This window comes from Pseudorasbora parva, chromosome 2 (genome assembly GCF_024679245.1).
Source record: "Pseudorasbora parva isolate DD20220531a chromosome 2, ASM2467924v1, whole genome shotgun sequence".
Taxonomy (NCBI): domain Eukaryota; kingdom Metazoa; phylum Chordata; class Actinopteri; order Cypriniformes; family Gobionidae; genus Pseudorasbora; species Pseudorasbora parva.
Genome location: NC_090173.1, coordinates 64,192,346 through 64,214,287, shown reverse-complemented (window position 1 = coordinate 64,214,287; position 21,942 = coordinate 64,192,346). Strand labels below are relative to the sequence as shown.

Sequence of the window (21,942 nt, the reverse complement as noted above, 5' to 3'; positions counted from 1 at the left end):
ACATAATAAGGCTTTACAGAAACAGACTTCTGGAAGTCCCAAACAAACTTTTTGCATTGGCCGGGAATCGAACCCGGGCCTCCCGCGTGGCAGGCGAGAATTCTACCACTGAACCACCAATGCTCGACACGCAGCTCGCCCTCGTTTGGTCGGCACGAGAGACGCGGCGCTTGCACTCATTAGTTTTTAGAAACTCTTTCATTTCACACCAGTGGAAAGGCAACTGGAGCTTCTTTAAGTAAATCAGGTGTCACCCTTTAACTTATGATCACAGTCAGTAATGCTGATCAGCAGAAGCGACATAAGAAGGCTTTACAGAAACAGACTTCTGGAAGTCCCAAACAAACTTTTTGCATTGGCCGGGAATCTAACCCGGGCCTCCCGCGTGGCAGGCGAGAATTCTACCACTGAACCACCAATGCTCGACACGCAGCCTGCCCTCGTGTGGTCGCCACGAGAGACGAGCCGCTCGCACTCATTAGCTCGTTGTGACAGAAGCAAGAGCCAGATCAGGTGCCTGTGAGAGGAGCGCGGTCCGGTTGCCAAAGGCACGCATATTAAGTGACGGTCATGCTTCGACAGTTCACTTTTCACACGAATGGATAGGCAGCTGGGGCTTCTTTAAGTAAATCATGTGTCACCCTCAATGCTAAATGTAGAAACACCCTCATTTCTGGCACAACAGATAAAAGCCCTTGCATTGGCCGGGAATCGGACCCGGGTCTCTCGCGTGGGAGGCGAGAATTCTACCACTGAACCACCAATGCTCAGCTGCAAAGCCACCTGTGCTTACAGTGAGCGAGGGCATGCTTCTTGGCTCGTCGAAAGAGACGGCAGATGAGGAACACATATTGATCTTGCATTAAGTCCCCTTTTACGAGTTGCGATCATTTGGTGCTTCACGATGATGGCAGGATATTGCTATTTAACTTATAATCCCAGTCAGTAATGCTGATCAGCAGAAGCGACATAAGAAGGCTTTACAGAAACAGACTTCTGGAAGTCCCAAACAAACTTTTTGCATTGGCCGGGAATCGAACCCGGGCCTCCCGCGTGGCAGGCGAGAATTCTACCACTGAACCACCAATGCTCGACACGCAGCTCGCCCTCGTTTGGTCGGCACGAGAGACGCGGCGCTTGCACTCATTAGTTTTTAGAAACTCTTTCATTTCACACCAGTGGAAAGGCAACTGGAGCTTCTTTAAGTAAATCAGGTGTCACCCTTTAACTTATGATCACAGTCAGTAATGCTGATCAGCAGAAGCGACATAAGAAGGCTTTACAGAAACAGACTTCTGGAAGTCCCAAACAAACTTTTTGCATTGGCCGGGAATCGAACCCGGGCCTCCCGCGTGGCAGGCGAGAATTCTACCACTGAACCACCAATGCTCGACACGCAGCTCGCCCTCGTTTGGTCGCCACGAGAGACGCGGCGCTTGCACTCATTAGTTTTTAGAAACTCTTTCATTTCACACCAGTGGAAAGGCAACTGGAGCTTCTTTAAGTAAATCAGGTGTCACCCTTTAACTTATGATCACAGTCAGTAATGCTGATCAGCAGAAGCGACATAAGAAGGCTTTACAGAAACAGACTTCTGGAAGTCCCAAACAAACTTTTTGCATTGGCCGGGAATCGAACCCGGGCCTCCCGCGTGGCAGGCGAGAATTCTACCACTGAACCACCAATGCTCGACAGGCAGCTCGCCCTCGTTTGGTCGGCACGAGAGACGCGGCGCTTGCACTCATTAGTTTTTAGAAACTCTTTCATTTCACACCAGTGGAAAGGCAACTGGAGCTTCTTTAAGTAAATCAGGTGTCACCCTTTAACTTATGATCACAGTCAGTAATGCTGATCAGCAGAAGCGACATAAGAAGGCTTTACAGAAACAGACTTCTGGAAGTCCCAAACAAACTTTTTGCATTGGCCGGGAATCGAACCCGGGCCTCCCGCGTGGCAGGCGAGAATTCTACCACTGAACCACCAATGCTCGACACGCAGCTCGCCCTCGTTTGGTCGGCACGAGAGACGCGGCGCTTGCACTCATTAGTTTTTAGAAACTCTTTCATTTCACACCAGTGGAAAGGCAACTGGAGCTTCTTTAAGTAAATCAGGTGTCACCCTTTAACTTATGATCACAGTCAGTAATGCTGATCAGCAGAAGCGACATAAGAAGGCTTTACAGAAACAGACTTCTGGAAGTCCCAAACAAACTTTTTGCATTGGCCGGGAATCGAACCCGGGCCTCCCGCGTGGCAGGCGAGAATTCTACCACTGAACCACCAATGCTCGACACGCAGCTCGCCCTCGTTTGGTCGGCACGAGAGACGCGGCGCTTGCACTCATTAGTTTTTAGAAACTCTTTCATTTCACACCAGTGGAAAGGCAACTGGAGCTTCTTTAAGTAAATCAGGTGTCACCCTTTAACTTATGATCACAGTCAGTAATGCTGATCAGCAGAAGCGACATAAGAAGGCTTTACAGAAACAGACTTCTGGAAGTCCCAAACAAACTTTTTGCATTGGCCGGGAATCTAACCCGGGCCTCCCGCGTGGCAGGCGAGAATTCTACCACTGAACCACCAATGCTCGACACGCAGCTCGCCCTCGTTTGGTCGGCACGAGAGACGCGGCGCTTGCACTCATTAGTTTTTAGAAACTCTTTCATTTCACACCAGTGGAAAGGCAACTGGAGCTTCTTTAAGTAAATCAGGTGTCACCCTTTAACTTATGATCACAGTCAGTAATGCTGATCAGCAGAAGCGACATAAGAAGGCTTTACAGAAACAGACTTCTGGAAGTCCCAAACAAACTTTTTGCATTGGCCGGGAATCGAACCCGGGCCTCCCGCGTGGCAGGCGAGAATTCTACCACTGAACCACCAATGCTCGACACGCAGCTCGCCCTCGTTTGGTCGGCACGAGAGACGCGGCGCTTGCACTCATTAGTTTTTAGAAACTCTTTCATTTCACACCAGTGGAAAGGCAACTGGAGCTTCTTTAAGTAAATCAGGTGTCACCCTTTAACTTATGATCACAGTCAGTAATGCTGATCAGCAGAAGCGACATAAGAAGGCTTTACAGAAACAGACTTCTGGAAGTCCCAAACAAACTTTTTGCATTGGCCGGGAATCTAACCCGGGCCTCCCGCGTGGCAGGCGAGAATTCTACCACTGAACCACCAATGCTCGACACGCAGCTCGCCCTCGTTTGGTCGGCACGAGAGACGCGGCGCTTGCACTCATTAGTTTTTAGAAACTCTTTCATTTCACACCAGTGGAAAGGCAACTGGAGCTTCTTTAAGTAAATCAGGTGTCACCCTTTAACTTATGATCACAGTCAGTAATGCTGATCAGCAGAAGCGACATAAGAAGGCTTTACAGAAACAGACTTCTGGAAGTCCCAAACAAACTTTTTGCATTGGCCGGGAATCGAACCCGGGCCTCCCGCGTGGCAGGCGAGAATTCTACCACTGAACCACCAATGCTCGACACGCAGCTCGCCCTCGTTTGGTCGGCACGAGAGACGCGGCGCTTGCACTCATTAGTTTTTAGAAACTCTTTCATTTCACACCAGTGGAAAGGCAACTGGAGCTTCTTTAAGTAAATCAGGTGTCACCCTTTAACTTATGATCACAGTCAGTAATGCTGATCAGCAGAAGCGACATAAGAAGGCTTTACAGAAACAGACTTCTGGAAGTCCCAAACAAACTTTTTGCATTGGCCGGGAATCTAACCCGGGCCTCCCGCGTGGCAGGCGAGAATTCTACCACTGAACCACCAATGCTCGACACGCAGCCTGCCCTCGTGTGGTCGCCACGAGAGACGAGCCGCTCGCACTCATTAGCTCGTTGTGACAGAAGCAAGAGCCAGATCAGGTGCCTGTGAGAGGAGCGCGGTCCGGTTGCCAAACGCACGCATATTAAGTGACGGTCATGCTTCGACAGTTCACTTTTCACACGAATGGATAGGCAGCTGGGGTTTCTTTAAGTAAATCATGTGTCACCCTCAATGCTAAATGTAGAAACACCCTCATTTCTGGCACAACAGATAAAAGCCCTTGCATTGGCCGGGAATCGGACCCGGGTCTCTCGCGTGGGAGGCGAGAATTCTACCACTGAACCACCAATGCTCAGCTGCAAAGCCACCTGTGCTTACAGTGAGCGAGGGCATGCTTCTTGGCTCGTCGAAAGAGACGGCAGATGAGGAACACATATTGATCTTGCATTAAGTCCCCTTTTACGAGTTGCGATCATTTGGTGCTTCACGATGATGGCAGGATATTGCTATTTAACTTATAATCCCAGTCAGTAATGCTGATCAGCAGAAGCGACATAAGAAGGCTTTACAGAAACAGACTTCTGGAAGTCCCAAACAAACTTTTTGCATTGGCCGGGAATCGAACCCGGGCCTCCCGCGTGGCAGGCGAGAATTCTACCACTGAACCACCAATGCTCGACACGCAGCTCGCCCTCGTTTGGTCGGCACGAGAGACGCGGCGCTTGCACTCATTAGTTTTTAGAAACTCTTTCATTTCACACCAGTGGAAAGGCAACTGGAGCTTCTTTAAGTAAATCAGGTGTCACCCTTTAACTTATGATCACAGTCAGTAATGCTGATCAGCAGAAGCGACATAATAAGGCTTTACAGAAACAGACTTCTGGAAGTCCCAAACAAACTTTTTGCATTGGCCGGGAATCGAACCCGGGCCTCCCGCGTGGCAGGCGAGAATTCTACCACTGAACCACCAATGCTCGACACGCAGCTCGCCCTCGTTTGGTCGGCACGAGAGACGCGGCGCTTGCACTCATTAGTTTTTAGAAACTCTTTCATTTCACACCAGTGGAAAGGCAACTGGAGCTTCTTTAAGTAAATCAGGTGTCACCCTTTAACTTATGATCACAGTCAGTAATGCTGATCAGCAGAAGCGACATAAGAAGGCTTTACAGAAACAGACTTCTGGAAGTCCCAAACAAACTTTTTGCATTGGCCGGGAATCGAACCCGGGCCTCCCGCGTGGCAGGCGAGAATTCTACCACTGAACCACCAATGCTCGACACGCAGCTCGCCCTCGTTTGGTCGGCACGAGAGACGCGGCGCTTGCACTCATTAGTTTTTAGAAACTCTTTCATTTCACACCAGTGGAAAGGCAACTGGAGCTTCTTTAAGTAAATCAGGTGTCACCCTTTAACTTATGATCACAGTCAGTAATGCTGATCAGCAGAAGCGACATAATAAGGCTTTACAGAAACAGACTTCTGGAAGTCCCAAACAAACTTTTTGCATTGGCCGGGAATCGAACCCGGGCCTCCCGCGTGGCAGGCGAGAATTCTACCACTGAACCACCAATGCTCGACACGCAGCTCGCCCTCGTTTGGTCGGCACGAGAGACGCGGCGCTTGCACTCATTAGTTTTTAGAAACTCTTTCATTTCACACCAGTGGAAAGGCAACTGGAGCTTCTTTAAGTAAATCAGGTGTCACCCTTTAACTTATGATCACAGTCAGTAATGCTGATCAGCAGAAGCGACATAAGAAGGCTTTACAGAAACAGACTTCTGGAAGTCCCAAACAAACTTTTTGCATTGGCCGGGAATCGAACCCGGGCCTCCCGCGTGGCAGGCGAGAATTCTACCACTGAACCACCAATGCTCGACACGCAGCTCGCCCTCGTTTGGTCGGCACGAGAGACGCGGCGCTTGCACTCATTAGTTTTTAGAAACTCTTTCATTTCACACCAGTGGAAAGGCAACTGGAGCTTCTTTAAGTAAATCAGGTGTCACCCTTTAACTTATGATCACAGTCAGTAATGCTGATCAGCAGAAGCGACATAAGAAGGCTTTACAGAAACAGACTTCTGGAAGTCCCAAACAAACTTTTTGCATTGGCCGGGAATCTAACCCGGGCCTCCCGCGTGGCAGGCGAGAATTCTACCACTGAACCACCAAAGCTCGACACGCAGCCTGCCCTCGTGTGGTCGCCACGAGAGACGAGCCGCTCGCACTCATTAGCTCGTTGTGACAGAAGCAAGAGCCAGATCAGGTGCCTGTGAGAGGAGCGCGGTCCGGTTGCCAAACGCACGCATATTAAGTGACGGTCATGCTTCGACAGTTCACTTTTCACACGAATGGATAGGCAGCTGGGGCTTCTTTAAGTAAATCATGTGTCACCCTCAATGCTAAATGTAGAAACACCCTCATTTCTGGCACAACAGATAAAAGCCCTTGCATTGGCCGGGAATCGGACCCGGGTCTCTCGCGTGGGAGGCGAGAATTCTACCACTGAACCACCAATGCTCAGCTGCAAAGCCACCTGTGCTTACAGTGAGCGAGGGCATGCTTCTTGGCTCGTCGAAAGAGACGGCAGATGAGGAACACATATTGATCTTGCATTAAGTCCCCTTTTACGAGTTGCGATCATTTGGTGCTTCACGATGATGGCAGGATATTGCTATTTAACTTATAATCCCAGTCAGTAATGCTGATCAGCAGAAGCGACATAAGAAGGCTTTACAGAAACAGACTTCTGGAAGTCCCAAACAAACTTTTTGCATTGGCCGGGAATCGAACCCGGGCCTCCCGCGTGGCAGGCGAGAATTCTACCACTGAACCACCAATGCTCGACACGCAGCTCGCCCTCGTTTGGTCGGCACGAGAGACGCGGCGCTTGCACTCATTAGTTTTTAGAAACTCTTTCATTTCACACCAGTGGAAAGGCAACTGGAGCTTCTTTAAGTAAATCAGGTGTCACCCTTTAACTTATGATCACAGTCAGTAATGCTGATCAGCAGAAGCGACATAAGAAGGCTTTACAGAAACAGACTTCTGGAAGTCCCAAACAAACTTTTTGCATTGGCCGGGAATCTAACCCGGGCCTCCCGCGTGGCAGGCGAGAATTCTACCACTGAACCACCAAAGCTCGACACGCAGCCTGCCCTCGTGTGGTCGCCACGAGAGACGAGCCGCTCGCACTCATTAGCTCGTTGTGACAGAAGCAAGAGCCAGATCAGGTGCCTGTGAGAGGAGCGCGGTCCGGTTGCCAAACGCACGCATATTAAGTGACGGTCATGCTTCGACAGTTCACTTTTCACACGAATGGATAGGCAGCTGGGGCTTCTTTAAGTAAATCATGTGTCACCCTCAATGCTAAATGTAGAAACACCCTCATTTCTGGCACAACAGATAAAAGCCCTTGCATTGGCCGGGAATCGGACCCGGGTCTCTCGCGTGGGAGGCGAGAATTCTACCACTGAACCACCAATGCTCAGCTGCAAAGCCACCTGTGCTTACAGTGAGCGAGGGCATGCTTCTTGGCTCGTCGAAAGAGACGGCAGATGAGGAACACATATTGATCTTGCATTAAGTCCCCTTTTACGAGTTGCGATCATTTGGTGCTTCACGATGATGGCAGGATATTGCTATTTAACTTATAATCCCAGTCAGTAATGCTGATCAGCAGAAGCGACATAAGAAGGCTTTACAGAAACAGACTTCTGGAAGTCCCAAACAAACTTTTTGCATTGGCCGGGAATCGAACCCGGGCCTCCCGCGTGGCAGGCGAGAATTCTACCACTGAACCACCAATGCTCGACACGCAGCTCGCCCTCGTTTGGTCGGCACGAGAGACGCGGCGCTTGCACTCATTAGTTTTTAGAAACTCTTTCATTTCACACCAGTGGAAAGGCAACTGGAGCTTCTTTAAGTAAATCAGGTGTCACCCTTTAACTTATGATCACAGTCAGTAATGCTGATCAGCAGAAGCGACATAAGAAGGCTTTACAGAAACAGACTTCTGGAAGTCCCAAACAAACTTTTTGCATTGGCCGGGAATCGAACCCGGGCCTCCCGCGTGGCAGGCGAGAATTCTACCACTGAACCACCAATGCTCGACACGCAGCTCGCCCTCGTTTGGTCGGCACGAGAGACGCGGCGCTTGCACTCATTAGTTTTTAGAAACTCTTTCATTTCACACCAGTGGAAAGGCAACTGGAGCTTCTTTAAGTAAATCAGGTGTCACCCTTTAACTTATGATCACAGTCAGTAATGCTGATCAGCAGAAGCGACATAAGAAGGCTTTACAGAAACAGACTTCTGGAAGTCCCAAACAAACTTTTTGCATTGGCCGGGAATCGAACCCGGGCCTCCCGCGTGGCAGGCGAGAATTCTACCACTGAACCACCAATGCTCGACACGCAGCTCGCCCTCGTTTGGTCGGCACGAGAGACGCGGCGCTTGCACTCATTAGTTTTTAGAAACTCTTTCATTTCACACCAGTGGAAAGGCAACTGGAGCTTCTTTAAGTAAATCAGGTGTCACCCTTTAACTTATGATCACAGTCAGTAATGCTGATCAGCAGAAGCGACATAAGAAGGCTTTACAGAAACAGACTTCTGGAAGTCCCAAACAAACTTTTTGCATTGGCCGGGAATCGAACCCGGGCCTCCCGCGTGGCAGGCGAGAATTCTACCACTGAACCACCAATGCTCGACACGCAGCTCGCCCTCGTTTGGTCGGCACGAGAGACGCGGCGCTTGCACTCATTAGTTTTTAGAAACTCTTTCATTTCACACCAGTGGAAAGGCAACTGGAGCTTCTTTAAGTAAATCAGGTGTCACCCTTTAACTTATGATCACAGTCAGTAATGCTGATCAGCAGAAGCGACATAAGAAGGCTTTACAGAAACAGACTTCTGGAAGTCCCAAACAAACTTTTTGCATTGGCCGGGAATCGAACCCGGGCCTCCCGCGTGGCAGGCGAGAATTCTACCACTGAACCACCAATGCTCGACACGCAGCTCGCCCTCGTTTGGTCGGCACGAGAGACGCGGCGCTTGCACTCATTAGTTTTTAGAAACTCTTTCATTTCACACCAGTGGAAAGGCAACTGGAGCTTCTTTAAGTAAATCAGGTGTCACCCTTTAACTTATGATCACAGTCAGTAATGCTGATCAGCAGAAGCGACATAAGAAGGCTTTACAGAAACAGACTTCTGGAAGTCCCAAACAAACTTTTTGCATTGGCCGGGAATCTAACCCGGGCCTCCCGCGTGGCAGGCGAGAATTCTACCACTGAACCACCAATGCTCGACACGCAGCCTGCCCTCGTGTGGTCGCCACGAGAGACGAGCCGCTCGCACTCATTAGCTCGTTGTGACAGAAGCAAGAGCCAGATCAGGTGCCTGTGAGAGGAGCGCGGTCCGGTTGCCAAACGCACGCATATTAAGTGACGGTCATGCTTCGACAGTTCACTTTTCACACGAATGGATAGGCAGCTGGGGTTTCTTTAAGTAAATCATGTGTCACCCTCAATGCTAAATGTAGAAACACCCTCATTTCTGGCACAACAGATAAAAGCCCTTGCATTGGCCGGGAATCGGACCCGGGTCTCTCGCGTGGGAGGCGAGAATTCTACCACTGAACCACCAATGCTCAGCTGCAAAGCCACCTGTGCTTACAGTGAGCGAGGGCATGCTTCTTGGCTCGTCGAAAGAGACGGCAGATGAGGAACACATATTGATCTTGCATTAAGTCCCCTTTTACGAGTTGCGATCATTTGGTGCTTCACGATGATGGCAGGATATTGCTATTTAACTTATAATCCCAGTCAGTAATGCTGATCAGCAGAAGCGACATAAGAAGGCTTTACAGAAACAGACTTCTGGAAGTCCCAAACAAACTTTTTGCATTGGCCGGGAATCGAACCCGGGCCTCCCGCGTGGCAGGCGAGAATTCTACCACTGAACCACCAATGCTCGACACGCAGCTCGCCCTCGTTTGGTCGGCACGAGAGACGCGGCGCTTGCACTCATTAGTTTTTAGAAACTCTTTCATTTCACACCAGTGGAAAGGCAACTGGAGCTTCTTTAAGTAAATCAGGTGTCACCCTTTAACTTATGATCACAGTCAGTAATGCTGATCAGCAGAAGCGACATAATAAGGCTTTACAGAAACAGACTTCTGGAAGTCCCAAACAAACTTTTTGCATTGGCCGGGAATCGAACCCGGGCCTCCCGCGTGGCAGGCGAGAATTCTACCACTGAACCACCAATGCTCGACACGCAGCTCGCCCTCGTTTGGTCGGCACGAGAGACGCGGCGCTTGCACTCATTAGTTTTTAGAAACTCTTTCATTTCACACCAGTGGAAAGGCAACTGGAGCTTCTTTAAGTAAATCAGGTGTCACCCTTTAACTTATGATCACAGTCAGTAATGCTGATCAGCAGAAGCGACATAAGAAGGCTTTACAGAAACAGACTTCTGGAAGTCCCAAACAAACTTTTTGCATTGGCCGGGAATCGAACCCGGGCCTCCCGCGTGGCAGGCGAGAATTCTACCACTGAACCACCAATGCTCGACACGCAGCTCGCCCTCGTTTGGTCGGCACGAGAGACGCGGCGCTTGCACTCATTAGTTTTTAGAAACTCTTTCATTTCACACCAGTGGAAAGGCAACTGGAGCTTCTTTAAGTAAATCAGGTGTCACCCTTTAACTTATGATCACAGTCAGTAATGCTGATCAGCAGAAGCGACATAATAAGGCTTTACAGAAACAGACTTCTGGAAGTCCCAAACAAACTTTTTGCATTGGCCGGGAATCTAACCCGGGCCTCCCGCGTGGCAGGCGAGAATTCTACCACTGAACCACCAATGCTCGACACGCAGCTCGCCCTCGTTTGGTCGGCACGAGAGACGCGGCGCTTGCACTCATTAGTTTTTAGAAACTCTTTCATTTCACACCAGTGGAAAGGCAACTGGAGCTTCTTTAAGTAAATCAGGTGTCACCCTTTAACTTATGATCACAGTCAGTAATGCTGATCAGCAGAAGCGACATAAGAAGGCTTTACAGAAACAGACTTCTGGAAGTCCCAAACAAACTTTTTGCATTGGCCGGGAATCTAACCCGGGCCTCCCGCGTGGCAGGCGAGAATTCTACCACTGAACCACCAATGCTCGACACGCAGCCTGCCCTCGTGTGGTCGCCACGAGAGACGAGCCGCTCGCACTCATTAGCTCGTTGTGACAGAAGCAAGAGCCAGATCAGGTGCCTGTGAGAGGAGCGCGGTCCGGTTGCCAAACGCACGCATATTAAGTGACGGTCATGCTTCGACAGTTCACTTTTCACACGAATGGATAGGCAGCTGGGGTTTCTTTAAGTAAATCATGTGTCACCCTCAATGCTAAATGTAGAAACACCCTCATTTCTGGCACAACAGATAAAAGCCCTTGCATTGGCCGGGAATCGGACCCGGGTCTCTCGCGTGGGAGGCGAGAATTCTACCACTGAACCACCAATGCTCAGCTGCAAAGCCACCTGTGCTTACAGTGAGCGAGGGCATGCTTCTTGGCTTGTCGAAAGAGACGGCAGATGAGGAACACATATTGATCTTGCATTAAGTCCCCTTTTACGAGTTGCGATCATTTGGTGCTTCACGATGATGGCAGGATATTGCTATTTAACTTATAATCCCAGTCAGTAATGCTGATCAGCAGAAGCGACATAAGAAGGCTTTACAGAAACAGACTTCTGGAAGTCCCAAACAAACTTTTTGCATTGGCCGGGAATCGAACCCGGGCCTCCCGCGTGGCAGGCGAGAATTCTACCACTGAACCACCAATGCTCGACACGCAGCTCGCCCTCGTTTGGTCGGCACGAGAGACGCGGCGCTTGCACTCATTAGTTTTTAGAAACTCTTTCATTTCACACCAGTGGAAAGGCAACTGGAGCTTCTTTAAGTAAATCAGGTGTCACCCTTTAACTTATGATCACAGTCAGTAATGCTGATCAGCAGAAGCGACATAATAAGGCTTTACAGAAACAGACTTCTGGAAGTCCCAAACAAACTTTTTGCATTGGCCGGGAATCGAACCCGGGCCTCCCGCGTGGCAGGCGAGAATTCTACCACTGAACCACCAATGCTCGACACGCAGCTCGCCCTCGTTTGGTCGGCACGAGAGACGCGGCGCTTGCACTCATTAGTTTTTAGAAACTCTTTCATTTCACACCAGTGGAAAGGCAACTGGAGCTTCTTTAAGTAAATCAGGTGTCACCCTTTAACTTATGATCACAGTCAGTAATGCTGATCAGCAGAAGCGACATAAGAAGGCTTTACAGAAACAGACTTCTGGAAGTCCCAAACAAACTTTTTGCATTGGCCGGGAATCGAACCCGGGCCTCCCGCGTGGCAGGCGAGAATTCTACCACTGAACCACCAATGCTCGACACGCAGCTCGCCCTCGTTTGGTCGGCACGAGAGACGCGGCGCTTGCACTCATTAGTTTTTAGAAACTCTTTCATTTCACACCAGTGGAAAGGCAACTGGAGCTTCTTTAAGTAAATCAGGTGTCACCCTTTAACTTATGATCACAGTCAGTAATGCTGATCAGCAGAAGCGACATAATAAGGCTTTACAGAAACAGACTTCTGGAAGTCCCAAACAAACTTTTTGCATTGGCCGGGAATCGAACCCGGGCCTCCCGCGTGGCAGGCGAGAATTCTACCACTGAACCACCAATGCTCGACACGCAGCTCGCCCTCGTTTGGTCGGCACGAGAGACGCGGCGCTTGCACTCATTAGTTTTTAGAAACTCTTTCATTTCACACCAGTGGAAAGGCAACTGGAGCTTCTTTAAGTAAATCAGGTGTCACCCTTTAACTTATGATCACAGTCAGTAATGCTGATCAGCAGAAGCGACATAAGAAGGCTTTACAGAAACAGACTTCTGGAAGTCCCAAACAAACTTTTTGCATTGGCCGGGAATCTAACCCGGGCCTCCCGCGTGGCAGGCGAGAATTCTACCACTGAACCACCAAAGCTCGACACGCAGCCTGCCCTCGTGTGGTCGCCACGAGAGACGAGCCGCTCGCACTCATTAGCTCGTTGTGACAGAAGCAAGAGCCAGATCAGGTGCCTGTGAGAGGAGCGCGGTCCGGTTGCCAAACGCACGCATATTAAGTGACGGTCATGCTTCGACAGTTCACTTTTCACACGAATGGATAGGCAGCTGGGGCTTCTTTAAGTAAATCATGTGTCACCCTCAATGCTAAATGTAGAAACACCCTCATTTCTGGCACAACAGATAAAAGCCCTTGCATTGGCCGGGAATCGGACCCGGGTCTCTCGCGTGGGAGGCGAGAATTCTACCACTGAACCACCAATGCTCAGCTGCAAAGCCACCTGTGCTTACAGTGAGCGAGGGCATGCTTCTTGGCTCGTCGAAAGAGACGGCAGATGAGGAACACATATTGATCTTGCATTAAGTCCCCTTTTACGAGTTGCGATCATTTGGTGCTTCACGATGATGGCAGGATATTGCTATTTAACTTATAATCCCAGTCAGTAATGCTGATCAGCAGAAGCGACATAAGAAGGCTTTACAGAAACAGACTTCTGGAAGTCCCAAACAAACTTTTTTTGGGAATCGAACCCGGGCCTCCCGCGTGGCAGGCGAGAATTCTACCACTGAACCACCAATGCTCGACACGCAGCTCGCCCTCGTTTGGTCGGCACGAGAGACGCGGCGCTTGCACTCATTAGTTTTTAGAAACTCTTTCATTTCACACCAGTGGAAAGGCAACTGGAGCTTCTTTAAGTAAATCAGGTGTCACCCTTTAACTTATGATCACAGTCAGTAATGCTGATCAGCAGAAGCGACATAAGAAGGCTTTACAGAAACAGACTTCTGGAAGTCCCAAACAAACTTTTTGCATTGGCCGGGAATCTAACCCGGGCCTCCCGCGTGGCAGGCGAGAATTCTACCACTGAACCACCAAAGCTCGACACGCAGCCTGCCCTCGTGTGGTCGCCACGAGAGACGAGCCGCTCGCACTCATTAGCTCGTTGTGACAGAAGCAAGAGCCAGATCAGGTGCCTGTGAGAGGAGCGCGGTCCGGTTGCCAAACGCACGCATATTAAGTGACGGTCATGCTTCGACAGTTCACTTTTCACACGAATGGATAGGCAGCTGGGGCTTCTTTAAGTAAATCATGTGTCACCCTCAATGCTAAATGTAGAAACACCCTCATTTCTGGCACAACAGATAAAAGCCCTTGCATTGGCCGGGAATCGGACCCGGGTCTCTCGCGTGGGAGGCGAGAATTCTACCACTGAACCACCAATGCTCAGCTGCAAAGCCACCTGTGCTTACAGTGAGCGAGGGCATGCTTCTTGGCTCGTCGAAAGAGACGGCAGATGAGGAACACATATTGATCTTGCATTAAGTCCCCTTTTACGAGTTGCGATCATTTGGTGCTTCACGATGATGGCAGGATATTGCTATTTAACTTATAATCCCAGTCAGTAATGCTGATCAGCAGAAGCGACATAAGAAGGCTTTACAGAAACAGACTTCTGGAAGTCCCAAACAAACTTTTTGCATTGGCCGGGAATCGAACCCGGGCCTCCCGCGTGGCAGGCGAGAATTCTACCACTGAACCACCAATGCTCGACACGCAGCTCGCCCTCGTTTGGTCGGCACGAGAGACGCGGCGCTTGCACTCATTAGTTTTTAGAAACTCTTTCATTTCACACCAGTGGAAAGGCAACTGGAGCTTCTTTAAGTAAATCAGGTGTCACCCTTTAACTTATGATCACAGTCAGTAATGCTGATCAGCAGAAGCGACATAAGAAGGCTTTACAGAAACAGACTTCTGGAAGTCCCAAACAAACTTTTTGCATTGGCCGGGAATCGAACCCGGGCCTCCCGCGTGGCAGGCGAGAATTCTACCACTGAACCACCAATGCTCGACACGCAGCTCGCCCTCGTTTGGTCGGCACGAGAGACGCGGCGCTTGCACTCATTAGTTTTTAGAAACTCTTTCATTTCACACCAGTGGAAAGGCAACTGGAGCTTCTTTAAGTAAATCAGGTGTCACCCTTTAACTTATGATCACAGTCAGTAATGCTGATCAGCAGAAGCGACATAAGAAGGCTTTACAGAAACAGACTTCTGGAAGTCCCAAACAAACTTTTTGCATTGGCCGGGAATCGAACCCGGGCCTCCCGCGTGGCAGGCGAGAATTCTACCACTGAACCACCAATGCTCGACACGCAGCTCGCCCTCGTTTGGTCGGCACGAGAGACGCGGCGCTTGCACTCATTAGTTTTTAGAAACTCTTTCATTTCACACCAGTGGAAAGGCAACTGGAGCTTCTTTAAGTAAATCAGGTGTCACCCTTTAACTTATGATCACAGTCAGTAATGCTGATCAGCAGAAGCGACATAAGAAGGCTTTACAGAAACAGACTTCTGGAAGTCCCAAACAAACTTTTTGCATTGGCCGGGAATCGAACCCGGGCCTCCCGCGTGGCAGGCGAGAATTCTACCACTGAACCACCAATGCTCGACACGCAGCTCGCCCTCGTTTGGTCGGCACGAGAGACGCGGCGCTTGCACTCATTAGTTTTTAGAAACTCTTTCATTTCACACCAGTGGAAAGGCAACTGGAGCTTCTTTAAGTAAATCAGGTGTCACCCTTTAACTTATGATCACAGTCAGTAATGCTGATCAGCAGAAGCGACATAAGAAGGCTTTACAGAAACAGACTTCTGGAAGTCCCAAACAAACTTTTTGCATTGGCCGGGAATCTAACCCGGGCCTCCCGCGTGGCAGGCGAGAATTCTACCACTGAACCACCAATGCTCGACACGCAGCCTGCCCTCGTGTGGTCGCCACGAGAGACGAGCCGCTCGCACTCATTAGCTCGTTGTGACAGAAGCAAGAGCCAGATCAGGTGCCTGTGAGAGGAGCGCGGTCCGGTTGCCAAACGCACGCATATTAAGTGACGGTCATGCTTCGACAGTTCACTTTTCACACGAATGGATAGGCAGCTGGGGTTTCTTTAAGTAAATCATGTGTCACCCTCAATGCTAAATGTAGAAACACCCTCATTTCTGGCACAACAGATAAAAGCCCTTGCATTGGCCGGGAATCGGACCCGGGTCTCTCGCGTGGGAGGCGAGAATTCTACCACTGAACCACCAATGCTCAGCTGCAAAGCCACCTGTGCTTACAGTGAGCGAGGGCATGCTTCTTGGCTCGTCGAAAGAGACGGCAGATGAGGAACACATATTGATCTTGCATTAAGTCCCCTTTTACGAGTTGCGATCATTTGGTGCTTCACGATGATGGCAGGATATTGCTATTTAACTTATAATCCCAGTCAGTAATGCTGATCAGCAGAAGCGACATAAGAAGGCTTTACAGAAACAGACTTCTGGAAGTCCCAAACAAACTTTTTGCATTGGCCGGGAATCGAACCCGGGCCTCCCGCGTGGCAGGCGAGAATTCTACCACTGAACCACCAATGCTCGACACGCAGCTCGCCCTCGTTTGGTCGGCACGAGAGACGCGGCGCTTGCACTCATTAGTTTTTAGAAACTCTTTCATTTCACACCAGTGGAAAGGCAACTGGAGCTTCTTTAAGTAAATCAGGTGTCACCCTTTAACTTATGATCACAGTCAGTAATGCTGATCAGCAGAAGCGACATAAGAAGGCTTTACAGAAACAGACTTCTGGAAGTCCCAAACAAACTTTTTGCATTGGCCGGGAATCGAACCCGGGCCTCCCGCGTGGCAGGCGAGAATTCTACCACTGAACCACCAATGCTCGACACGCAGCTCGCCCTCGTTTGGTCGGCACGAGAGACGCGGCGCTTGCACTCATTAGTTTTTAGAAACTCTTTCATTTCACACCAGTGGAAAGGCAACTGGAGCTTCTTTAAGTAAATCAGGTGTCACCCTTTAACTTATGATCACAGTCAGTAATGCTGATCAGCAGAAGCGACATAATAAGGCTTTACAGAAACAGACTTCTGGAAGTCCCAAACAAACTTTTTGCATTGGCCGGGAATCGAACCCGGGCCTCCCGCGTGGCAGGCGAGAATTCTACCACTGAACCACCAATGCTCGACACGCAGCTCGCCCTCGTTTGGTCGGCACGAGAGACGCGGCGCTTGCACTCATTAGTTTTTAGAAACTCTTTCATTTCACACCAGTGGAAAGGCAACTGGAGCTTCTTTAAGTAAATCAGGTGTCACCCTTTAACTTATGATCACAGTCAGTAATGCTGATCAGCAGAAGCGACATAAGAAGGCTTTACAGAAACAGACTTCTGGAAGTCCCAAACAAACTTTTTGCATTGGCCGGGAATCGAACCCGGGCCTCCCGCGTGGCAGGCGAGAATTCTACCACTGAACCACCAATGCTCGACACGCAGCTCGCCCTCGTTTGGTCGGCACGAGAGACGCGGCGCTTGCACTCATTAGTTTTTAGAAACTCTTTCATTTCACACCAGTGGAAAGGCAACTGGAGCTTCTTTAAGTAAATCAGGTGTCACCCTTTAACTTATGATCACAGTCAGTAATGCTGATCAGCAGAAGCGACATAAGAAGGCTTTACAGAAACAGACTTCTGGAAGTCCCAAACAAACTTTTTGCATTGGCCGGGAATCTAACCCGGGCCTCCCGCGTGGCAGGCGAGAATTCTACCACTGAACCACCAATGCTCGACACGCAGCCTGCCCTCGTGTGGTCGCCACGAGAGACGAGCCGCTCGCACTCATTAGCTCGTTGTGACAGAAGCAAGAGCCAGATCAGGTGCCTGTGAGAGGAGCGCGGTCCGGTTGCCAAACGCACGCATATTAAGTGACGGTCATGCTTCGACAGTTCACTTTTCACACGAATGGATAGGCAGCTGGGGCTTCTTTAAGTAAATCATGTGTCACCCTCAATGCTAAATGTAGAAACACCCTCATTTCTGGCACAACAGATAAAAGCCCTTGCATTGGCCGGGAATCGGACCCGGGTCTCTCGCGTGGGAGGCGAGAATTCTACCACTGAACCACCAATGCTCAGCTGCAAAGCCACCTGTGCTTACAGTGAGCGAGGGCATGCTTCTTGGCTCGTCGAAAGAGACGGCAGATGAGGAACACATATTGATCTTGCAGAGAGACACGGCGCTTGCACTCATTAGTTTTTAGAAACTCTTTCATTTCACACGAGTGGAAAGGCAAGTGGAGCTTCTTTAAGTAAATCAGGTGTCACACTTTTACTTATAATCCCAGTTAGTAATGCTTATCAGCAGAAGCGACATAAGAAGGCTTTACAGAAACAGACTTCTGGAAGTCCCAAACAAACTATTTGCATTCGCCGGGAATCGAACCCGGGCCTCCCGCGTGGCAGGCGAGAATTCTACCACTGAACCACCAATGCTCGACACGCAGCCTGCCCTCGTGTGGTCGACACGAGAGACGCGGCGCTTGCACTCATTAGTTTTTAGAAACTCTTTCATTTCACACGAGTGGAAAGGCAACTGGAGCTTCTTTAAGTAAATCAGGTGTCACTCTTTAACTTTTAATCACAGTCAGTAATGCTGATCAGCAGTAGCGACATAAGCAGGCTTTACAGAAACAGACTTCTGGAAGTCCCAAACAAACTATTTGCATTCGCCGGGAATCGAACCCGGGCCTCCCGCGTGGCAGGCGAGAATTCTACCACTGAACCACCAATGCTCGACACGCAGCCTGCCCTCGTGTGGTCGACACGAGAGACGCGGCGCTTGCACTCATTAGTTTTTAGAAACTCTTTCATTTCACACGAGTGGAAAGGCAAGTGGAGCTTCTTTAAGTAAATCAGGTGTCACTCTTTAACTTTTAATCACAAAAGTTAAAAAACTTTTAACTCGTCGAAAGAGACGGCAGATGAGGAACACATATTGATCTTGCAGAGAGACACGGCGCTTGCACTCATTAGTTTTTAGAAACTCTTTCATTTCACACGAGTGGAAAGGCAAGTGGAGCTTCTTTAAGTAAATCAGGTGTCACACTTTTACTTATAATCCCAGTCAGTAATGATGATCAGCAGAAGCGACATAAGAAGGCTTTACAGAAACAGACTTCTGGAAGTCCCAAACAAACTTTTTGCATTGGCCGGGAATCGAACCCGGGCCTGAAGCGTGGCAGGCGAGAATTCTACCACTGAACCACCAATGCTCGACACGCAGCCTGCCCTCGTGTGGTCACCTCGAGAGACGAGCCGCTCGCACTCATTAGCTCGTTGTGACAGAAGCAAGAGCCAGATCAGGTGCCTGTGAGAGGAGCGCGGTCCGGTTGCCAAACGCACGCATATTAAGTGACGGTCATGCTTCGACAGTTCACTTTTCACACGAATGGATAGGCAGCTGGGGCTTCTTTAAGTAAATCAGATGTCACCCTCAATGCTAAATGTAGAAACACCCTCATTTCTGGCACAACAGATAAAAGCCCTTGCATTGGCCGGGAATCGGACCCGGGTCTCTCGCGTGGGAGGCGAGAATTCTACCACTGAACCACCAATGCTCAGCTGCAAAGCCACCTGTGCTTACAGTGAGCGAGGGCATGCTTCTTGGCTCGTCGAAAGAGACGGCAGATGAGGAACACATATTGATCTTGCAGAGAGACACGGCGCTTGCACTCATTAGTTTTTAGAAACTCTTTCATTTCACACGAGTGGAAAGGCAAGTGGAGCTTCTTTAAGTAAATCAGGTGTCACACTTTTACTTATAATCCCAGTTAGTAATGCTTATCAGCAGAAGCGACATAAGAAGGCTTTACAGAAACAGACTTCTGGAAGTCCCAAACAAACTTTTTGCATTGGCCGGGAATCGAACCCGGGCCTCCCGCGTGGCAGGCGAGAATTCTACCACTGAACCACCAATGCTCGACACGCAGCCTGCCCTCGTGTGGTCGGCACGAGAGACGCGGCGCTTGCACTCATTAGTTTTTAGAAACTCTGTCATTTCACACGAGTGGAAAGGCAACTGGAGCTTCTTTAAGTAAATCAGGTGTCACTCTTTAACTTTTAATCACAGTCAGTAATGCTGATCAGCAGTAGCGACATAAGCAGGCTTTACAGAAACAGACTTCTGGAAGTCCCAAACAAACTATTTGCATTGGCCGGGAATCGAACCCGGGCCTCCCGCGTGGCAGGCGAGAATTCTACCACTGAACCACCAATGCTCGACACGCAGCTTGCCCTCGTTTGGTCGGCACGAGAGACGCGGCGCTTGCACTCATTAGTTTTTAGAAACTCTTTCATATCACACGAGTGGAAAGGCAACTGGAGCTTCTTTAAGTAAATCAGGTGTCACTCTTTAACTTTTAATCACAGTCAGTAATGCTGATCAGCAGAAGCGACATAAGAAGGCTTTACAGAAGCAGACTTCTGGAAGTCCCAAACAAACTTTTTGCATTGGCCGGGAATCGAACCCGGGCCTCCCGCGTGGCAGGCGAGAATTCTACCACTGAACCACCAATGCTCGACACGCAGCTTGCCCTCGTTTGGTCGGCACGAGAGACGCGGCGCTTGCACTCATTAGTTTTTAGAAACTCTTTCATATCACACGAGTGGAAAGGCAACTGGAGCTTCTTTAAGTAAATCAGGTGTCACTCTTTAACTTTTAATCACAGTCAGTAATGCTGATCAGCAGAAGCGACATAAGAAGGCTTTACAGAAACAGACTTCTGGAAGTCCCAAACAAACTTTTTGCATTGGCCGGGAATCGAACCCGGGCCTCCCGCGCGGCAGCCGAGAATTGTTCAGCTAAACGGCCCTAAACCGTTTCCCATTCATTGTCAATGGTAGTGCTAAAACACTACGGATGCAATATTATTTTGGCCACAACGCTCTTGTGGCGCTCTTCCGTGTTTCTGCACCCGGGAAATTTGAATCCGCCATTTTCATCCCGACTCGACGAGTGAAAACACAAAGCAGCGTTCGTTTTATTCAACTCATCTAAAAAAGGTAAGTTACTTTATTTTACCTCATCTTTTACTATTAATGCTGAAACCTTAATGAGATCGCCCGTGTGAGCAAACTAGACTTTTTTTTTCGTCTTTTCTTTCCTCCAATTCATCGTAGTATGATTTGCACGCTAAATTATGAATGAATATAACTTTCATTTTCGTGTTTTTGTTTTGTTTTTTGTGTTTACATAAATATTGTCAATTAGATGGTATCAAATCATGTAAAGCACATTAGTTTTTTTCTGTGATAACATGTGATGCCCCTCCTATTAGAGAGCTTGCCAAATTAACTATTTCTCATCTTTAACACGCCATTTGTTAATTACGATCTATTTTATGAATGGACTTGACCATTATTTTCAACATTTGTAATGTGTATAAGATTGCGTAAATTAAATAGTTCAAAAACAAGACGTTGAAATGAAAAAAAAATATTCGTTCTAGTTATACATGGTTTTACCACAGTGATATCTGATAAATAGTACAGCAACATTATGTAGTACTGGAATCTCAATAACCATATATATTTTCTATTGTTAATGTAGTAACATTTTCATTAAGATTTTTGTAATGGTTTTGAAGTCTCTTCTGCTCACCAAGGCTGCATTTATTTGATAAAAAAAAATACAGCAAACACAGTATTATTTTGAAATATTTGTTAAAATGTAAAATAACTTTTTTTCAATTTGAATATATATTAAAATGCCATTAATTTTTGTGATTCAAAGCTGAATTTTCAGCATCATTACTCCAGTATTTAGTGTCACATGATCCCTTAAAGATCATTCTAACATTTATTATTATTATCAATGTTGAAAACAGTTGTGTACATTTTTCAAAAGAACAGCATTTATCTGAAATATAAAGCGTTTGCATTTTAGAATTGTTTCTGAAGGATCATGTGATACTAAAGTCTAGAGTAGTGATATGCTCAAAATTCAGCTTTACATCACAGGAATAGATTATATTTTAAAATATATTCAAGTAGAAAACATTATAGCTATAGTTATCTTACATTTTAATAATATATCACAATATTACAACTTTTTTTGTATTTTTAATAACATAAATGCAGCCTTGGTGAGCAGAAGAGACGTGTGTGTGTGTGTGTGTGTGTGTGTGTGTGTGTGTGTGTGTGTGTGTGTGTGTGTGTGTGTGTGTGTGTGTTATATATTT

General features: G+C 48.4%; 48 non-coding genes across 48 annotated transcripts; all 48 read right to left on the bottom strand.

Annotated features, from left to right (window-relative positions):
- Window positions 1-52: 52 nt before the first annotated feature.
- trnag-gcc (transfer RNA glycine (anticodon GCC)) lies at window positions 53-123 on the bottom strand. The gene has a single exon. It is a non-coding gene; the product is annotated as a tRNA-Gly (tRNA).
- Window positions 124-696: 573 nt separating this feature from the next.
- trnag-ccc (transfer RNA glycine (anticodon CCC)) lies at window positions 697-767 on the bottom strand. The gene has a single exon. It is a non-coding gene; the product is annotated as a tRNA-Gly (tRNA).
- A 252-nt stretch (window positions 768-1,019) lies between these two features.
- trnag-gcc (transfer RNA glycine (anticodon GCC)) lies at window positions 1,020-1,090 on the bottom strand. The gene has a single exon. It is a non-coding gene; the product is annotated as a tRNA-Gly (tRNA).
- Window positions 1,091-1,318: 228 nt separating this feature from the next.
- Window positions 1,319-1,389, bottom strand: trnag-gcc (transfer RNA glycine (anticodon GCC)). The gene has a single exon. It is a non-coding gene; the product is annotated as a tRNA-Gly (tRNA).
- A 228-nt stretch (window positions 1,390-1,617) lies between these two features.
- trnag-gcc (transfer RNA glycine (anticodon GCC)) lies at window positions 1,618-1,688 on the bottom strand. The gene has a single exon. It is a non-coding gene; the product is annotated as a tRNA-Gly (tRNA).
- A 228-nt stretch (window positions 1,689-1,916) lies between these two features.
- Window positions 1,917-1,987, bottom strand: trnag-gcc (transfer RNA glycine (anticodon GCC)). The gene has a single exon. It is a non-coding gene; the product is annotated as a tRNA-Gly (tRNA).
- A 228-nt stretch (window positions 1,988-2,215) lies between these two features.
- trnag-gcc (transfer RNA glycine (anticodon GCC)) lies at window positions 2,216-2,286 on the bottom strand. Its single transcript has one exon. It is a non-coding gene; the product is annotated as a tRNA-Gly (tRNA).
- Window positions 2,287-2,813: 527 nt separating this feature from the next.
- Window positions 2,814-2,884, bottom strand: trnag-gcc (transfer RNA glycine (anticodon GCC)). The gene has a single exon. It is a non-coding gene; the product is annotated as a tRNA-Gly (tRNA).
- A 527-nt stretch (window positions 2,885-3,411) lies between these two features.
- Window positions 3,412-3,482, bottom strand: trnag-gcc (transfer RNA glycine (anticodon GCC)). The gene has a single exon. It is a non-coding gene; the product is annotated as a tRNA-Gly (tRNA).
- Window positions 3,483-4,055: 573 nt separating this feature from the next.
- On the bottom strand, window positions 4,056-4,126 carry trnag-ccc (transfer RNA glycine (anticodon CCC)). Its single transcript has one exon. It is a non-coding gene; the product is annotated as a tRNA-Gly (tRNA).
- A 252-nt stretch (window positions 4,127-4,378) lies between these two features.
- Window positions 4,379-4,449, bottom strand: trnag-gcc (transfer RNA glycine (anticodon GCC)). The gene has a single exon. It is a non-coding gene; the product is annotated as a tRNA-Gly (tRNA).
- Window positions 4,450-4,677: 228 nt separating this feature from the next.
- On the bottom strand, window positions 4,678-4,748 carry trnag-gcc (transfer RNA glycine (anticodon GCC)). Its single transcript has one exon. It is a non-coding gene; the product is annotated as a tRNA-Gly (tRNA).
- Window positions 4,749-4,976: 228 nt separating this feature from the next.
- On the bottom strand, window positions 4,977-5,047 carry trnag-gcc (transfer RNA glycine (anticodon GCC)). Its single transcript has one exon. It is a non-coding gene; the product is annotated as a tRNA-Gly (tRNA).
- Window positions 5,048-5,275: 228 nt separating this feature from the next.
- Window positions 5,276-5,346, bottom strand: trnag-gcc (transfer RNA glycine (anticodon GCC)). Its single transcript has one exon. It is a non-coding gene; the product is annotated as a tRNA-Gly (tRNA).
- Window positions 5,347-5,574: 228 nt separating this feature from the next.
- trnag-gcc (transfer RNA glycine (anticodon GCC)) lies at window positions 5,575-5,645 on the bottom strand. The gene has a single exon. It is a non-coding gene; the product is annotated as a tRNA-Gly (tRNA).
- A 573-nt stretch (window positions 5,646-6,218) lies between these two features.
- On the bottom strand, window positions 6,219-6,289 carry trnag-ccc (transfer RNA glycine (anticodon CCC)). Its single transcript has one exon. It is a non-coding gene; the product is annotated as a tRNA-Gly (tRNA).
- Window positions 6,290-6,541: 252 nt separating this feature from the next.
- Window positions 6,542-6,612, bottom strand: trnag-gcc (transfer RNA glycine (anticodon GCC)). Its single transcript has one exon. It is a non-coding gene; the product is annotated as a tRNA-Gly (tRNA).
- A 573-nt stretch (window positions 6,613-7,185) lies between these two features.
- trnag-ccc (transfer RNA glycine (anticodon CCC)) lies at window positions 7,186-7,256 on the bottom strand. Its single transcript has one exon. It is a non-coding gene; the product is annotated as a tRNA-Gly (tRNA).
- Window positions 7,257-7,508: 252 nt separating this feature from the next.
- trnag-gcc (transfer RNA glycine (anticodon GCC)) lies at window positions 7,509-7,579 on the bottom strand. The gene has a single exon. It is a non-coding gene; the product is annotated as a tRNA-Gly (tRNA).
- A 228-nt stretch (window positions 7,580-7,807) lies between these two features.
- trnag-gcc (transfer RNA glycine (anticodon GCC)) lies at window positions 7,808-7,878 on the bottom strand. Its single transcript has one exon. It is a non-coding gene; the product is annotated as a tRNA-Gly (tRNA).
- Window positions 7,879-8,106: 228 nt separating this feature from the next.
- Window positions 8,107-8,177, bottom strand: trnag-gcc (transfer RNA glycine (anticodon GCC)). Its single transcript has one exon. It is a non-coding gene; the product is annotated as a tRNA-Gly (tRNA).
- A 228-nt stretch (window positions 8,178-8,405) lies between these two features.
- Window positions 8,406-8,476, bottom strand: trnag-gcc (transfer RNA glycine (anticodon GCC)). The gene has a single exon. It is a non-coding gene; the product is annotated as a tRNA-Gly (tRNA).
- A 228-nt stretch (window positions 8,477-8,704) lies between these two features.
- trnag-gcc (transfer RNA glycine (anticodon GCC)) lies at window positions 8,705-8,775 on the bottom strand. The gene has a single exon. It is a non-coding gene; the product is annotated as a tRNA-Gly (tRNA).
- Window positions 8,776-9,348: 573 nt separating this feature from the next.
- trnag-ccc (transfer RNA glycine (anticodon CCC)) lies at window positions 9,349-9,419 on the bottom strand. The gene has a single exon. It is a non-coding gene; the product is annotated as a tRNA-Gly (tRNA).
- Window positions 9,420-9,671: 252 nt separating this feature from the next.
- On the bottom strand, window positions 9,672-9,742 carry trnag-gcc (transfer RNA glycine (anticodon GCC)). Its single transcript has one exon. It is a non-coding gene; the product is annotated as a tRNA-Gly (tRNA).
- A 228-nt stretch (window positions 9,743-9,970) lies between these two features.
- Window positions 9,971-10,041, bottom strand: trnag-gcc (transfer RNA glycine (anticodon GCC)). The gene has a single exon. It is a non-coding gene; the product is annotated as a tRNA-Gly (tRNA).
- A 228-nt stretch (window positions 10,042-10,269) lies between these two features.
- On the bottom strand, window positions 10,270-10,340 carry trnag-gcc (transfer RNA glycine (anticodon GCC)). Its single transcript has one exon. It is a non-coding gene; the product is annotated as a tRNA-Gly (tRNA).
- An 872-nt stretch (window positions 10,341-11,212) lies between these two features.
- trnag-ccc (transfer RNA glycine (anticodon CCC)) lies at window positions 11,213-11,283 on the bottom strand. Its single transcript has one exon. It is a non-coding gene; the product is annotated as a tRNA-Gly (tRNA).
- Window positions 11,284-11,535: 252 nt separating this feature from the next.
- On the bottom strand, window positions 11,536-11,606 carry trnag-gcc (transfer RNA glycine (anticodon GCC)). The gene has a single exon. It is a non-coding gene; the product is annotated as a tRNA-Gly (tRNA).
- A 228-nt stretch (window positions 11,607-11,834) lies between these two features.
- On the bottom strand, window positions 11,835-11,905 carry trnag-gcc (transfer RNA glycine (anticodon GCC)). Its single transcript has one exon. It is a non-coding gene; the product is annotated as a tRNA-Gly (tRNA).
- Window positions 11,906-12,133: 228 nt separating this feature from the next.
- trnag-gcc (transfer RNA glycine (anticodon GCC)) lies at window positions 12,134-12,204 on the bottom strand. Its single transcript has one exon. It is a non-coding gene; the product is annotated as a tRNA-Gly (tRNA).
- Window positions 12,205-12,432: 228 nt separating this feature from the next.
- On the bottom strand, window positions 12,433-12,503 carry trnag-gcc (transfer RNA glycine (anticodon GCC)). Its single transcript has one exon. It is a non-coding gene; the product is annotated as a tRNA-Gly (tRNA).
- Window positions 12,504-13,076: 573 nt separating this feature from the next.
- Window positions 13,077-13,147, bottom strand: trnag-ccc (transfer RNA glycine (anticodon CCC)). The gene has a single exon. It is a non-coding gene; the product is annotated as a tRNA-Gly (tRNA).
- An 889-nt stretch (window positions 13,148-14,036) lies between these two features.
- On the bottom strand, window positions 14,037-14,107 carry trnag-ccc (transfer RNA glycine (anticodon CCC)). Its single transcript has one exon. It is a non-coding gene; the product is annotated as a tRNA-Gly (tRNA).
- Window positions 14,108-14,359: 252 nt separating this feature from the next.
- Window positions 14,360-14,430, bottom strand: trnag-gcc (transfer RNA glycine (anticodon GCC)). The gene has a single exon. It is a non-coding gene; the product is annotated as a tRNA-Gly (tRNA).
- Window positions 14,431-14,658: 228 nt separating this feature from the next.
- On the bottom strand, window positions 14,659-14,729 carry trnag-gcc (transfer RNA glycine (anticodon GCC)). Its single transcript has one exon. It is a non-coding gene; the product is annotated as a tRNA-Gly (tRNA).
- A 228-nt stretch (window positions 14,730-14,957) lies between these two features.
- Window positions 14,958-15,028, bottom strand: trnag-gcc (transfer RNA glycine (anticodon GCC)). Its single transcript has one exon. It is a non-coding gene; the product is annotated as a tRNA-Gly (tRNA).
- Window positions 15,029-15,256: 228 nt separating this feature from the next.
- Window positions 15,257-15,327, bottom strand: trnag-gcc (transfer RNA glycine (anticodon GCC)). The gene has a single exon. It is a non-coding gene; the product is annotated as a tRNA-Gly (tRNA).
- A 573-nt stretch (window positions 15,328-15,900) lies between these two features.
- On the bottom strand, window positions 15,901-15,971 carry trnag-ccc (transfer RNA glycine (anticodon CCC)). The gene has a single exon. It is a non-coding gene; the product is annotated as a tRNA-Gly (tRNA).
- A 252-nt stretch (window positions 15,972-16,223) lies between these two features.
- trnag-gcc (transfer RNA glycine (anticodon GCC)) lies at window positions 16,224-16,294 on the bottom strand. Its single transcript has one exon. It is a non-coding gene; the product is annotated as a tRNA-Gly (tRNA).
- A 228-nt stretch (window positions 16,295-16,522) lies between these two features.
- trnag-gcc (transfer RNA glycine (anticodon GCC)) lies at window positions 16,523-16,593 on the bottom strand. Its single transcript has one exon. It is a non-coding gene; the product is annotated as a tRNA-Gly (tRNA).
- A 228-nt stretch (window positions 16,594-16,821) lies between these two features.
- On the bottom strand, window positions 16,822-16,892 carry trnag-gcc (transfer RNA glycine (anticodon GCC)). The gene has a single exon. It is a non-coding gene; the product is annotated as a tRNA-Gly (tRNA).
- A 228-nt stretch (window positions 16,893-17,120) lies between these two features.
- On the bottom strand, window positions 17,121-17,191 carry trnag-gcc (transfer RNA glycine (anticodon GCC)). Its single transcript has one exon. It is a non-coding gene; the product is annotated as a tRNA-Gly (tRNA).
- A 573-nt stretch (window positions 17,192-17,764) lies between these two features.
- Window positions 17,765-17,835, bottom strand: trnag-ccc (transfer RNA glycine (anticodon CCC)). The gene has a single exon. It is a non-coding gene; the product is annotated as a tRNA-Gly (tRNA).
- A 1,414-nt stretch (window positions 17,836-19,249) lies between these two features.
- trnag-ccc (transfer RNA glycine (anticodon CCC)) lies at window positions 19,250-19,320 on the bottom strand. Its single transcript has one exon. It is a non-coding gene; the product is annotated as a tRNA-Gly (tRNA).
- Window positions 19,321-19,610: 290 nt separating this feature from the next.
- On the bottom strand, window positions 19,611-19,681 carry trnag-gcc (transfer RNA glycine (anticodon GCC)). The gene has a single exon. It is a non-coding gene; the product is annotated as a tRNA-Gly (tRNA).
- A 228-nt stretch (window positions 19,682-19,909) lies between these two features.
- Window positions 19,910-19,980, bottom strand: trnag-gcc (transfer RNA glycine (anticodon GCC)). Its single transcript has one exon. It is a non-coding gene; the product is annotated as a tRNA-Gly (tRNA).
- A 228-nt stretch (window positions 19,981-20,208) lies between these two features.
- On the bottom strand, window positions 20,209-20,279 carry trnag-gcc (transfer RNA glycine (anticodon GCC)). The gene has a single exon. It is a non-coding gene; the product is annotated as a tRNA-Gly (tRNA).
- Between the last annotated feature and the right edge of the window lie 1,663 nt (window positions 20,280-21,942).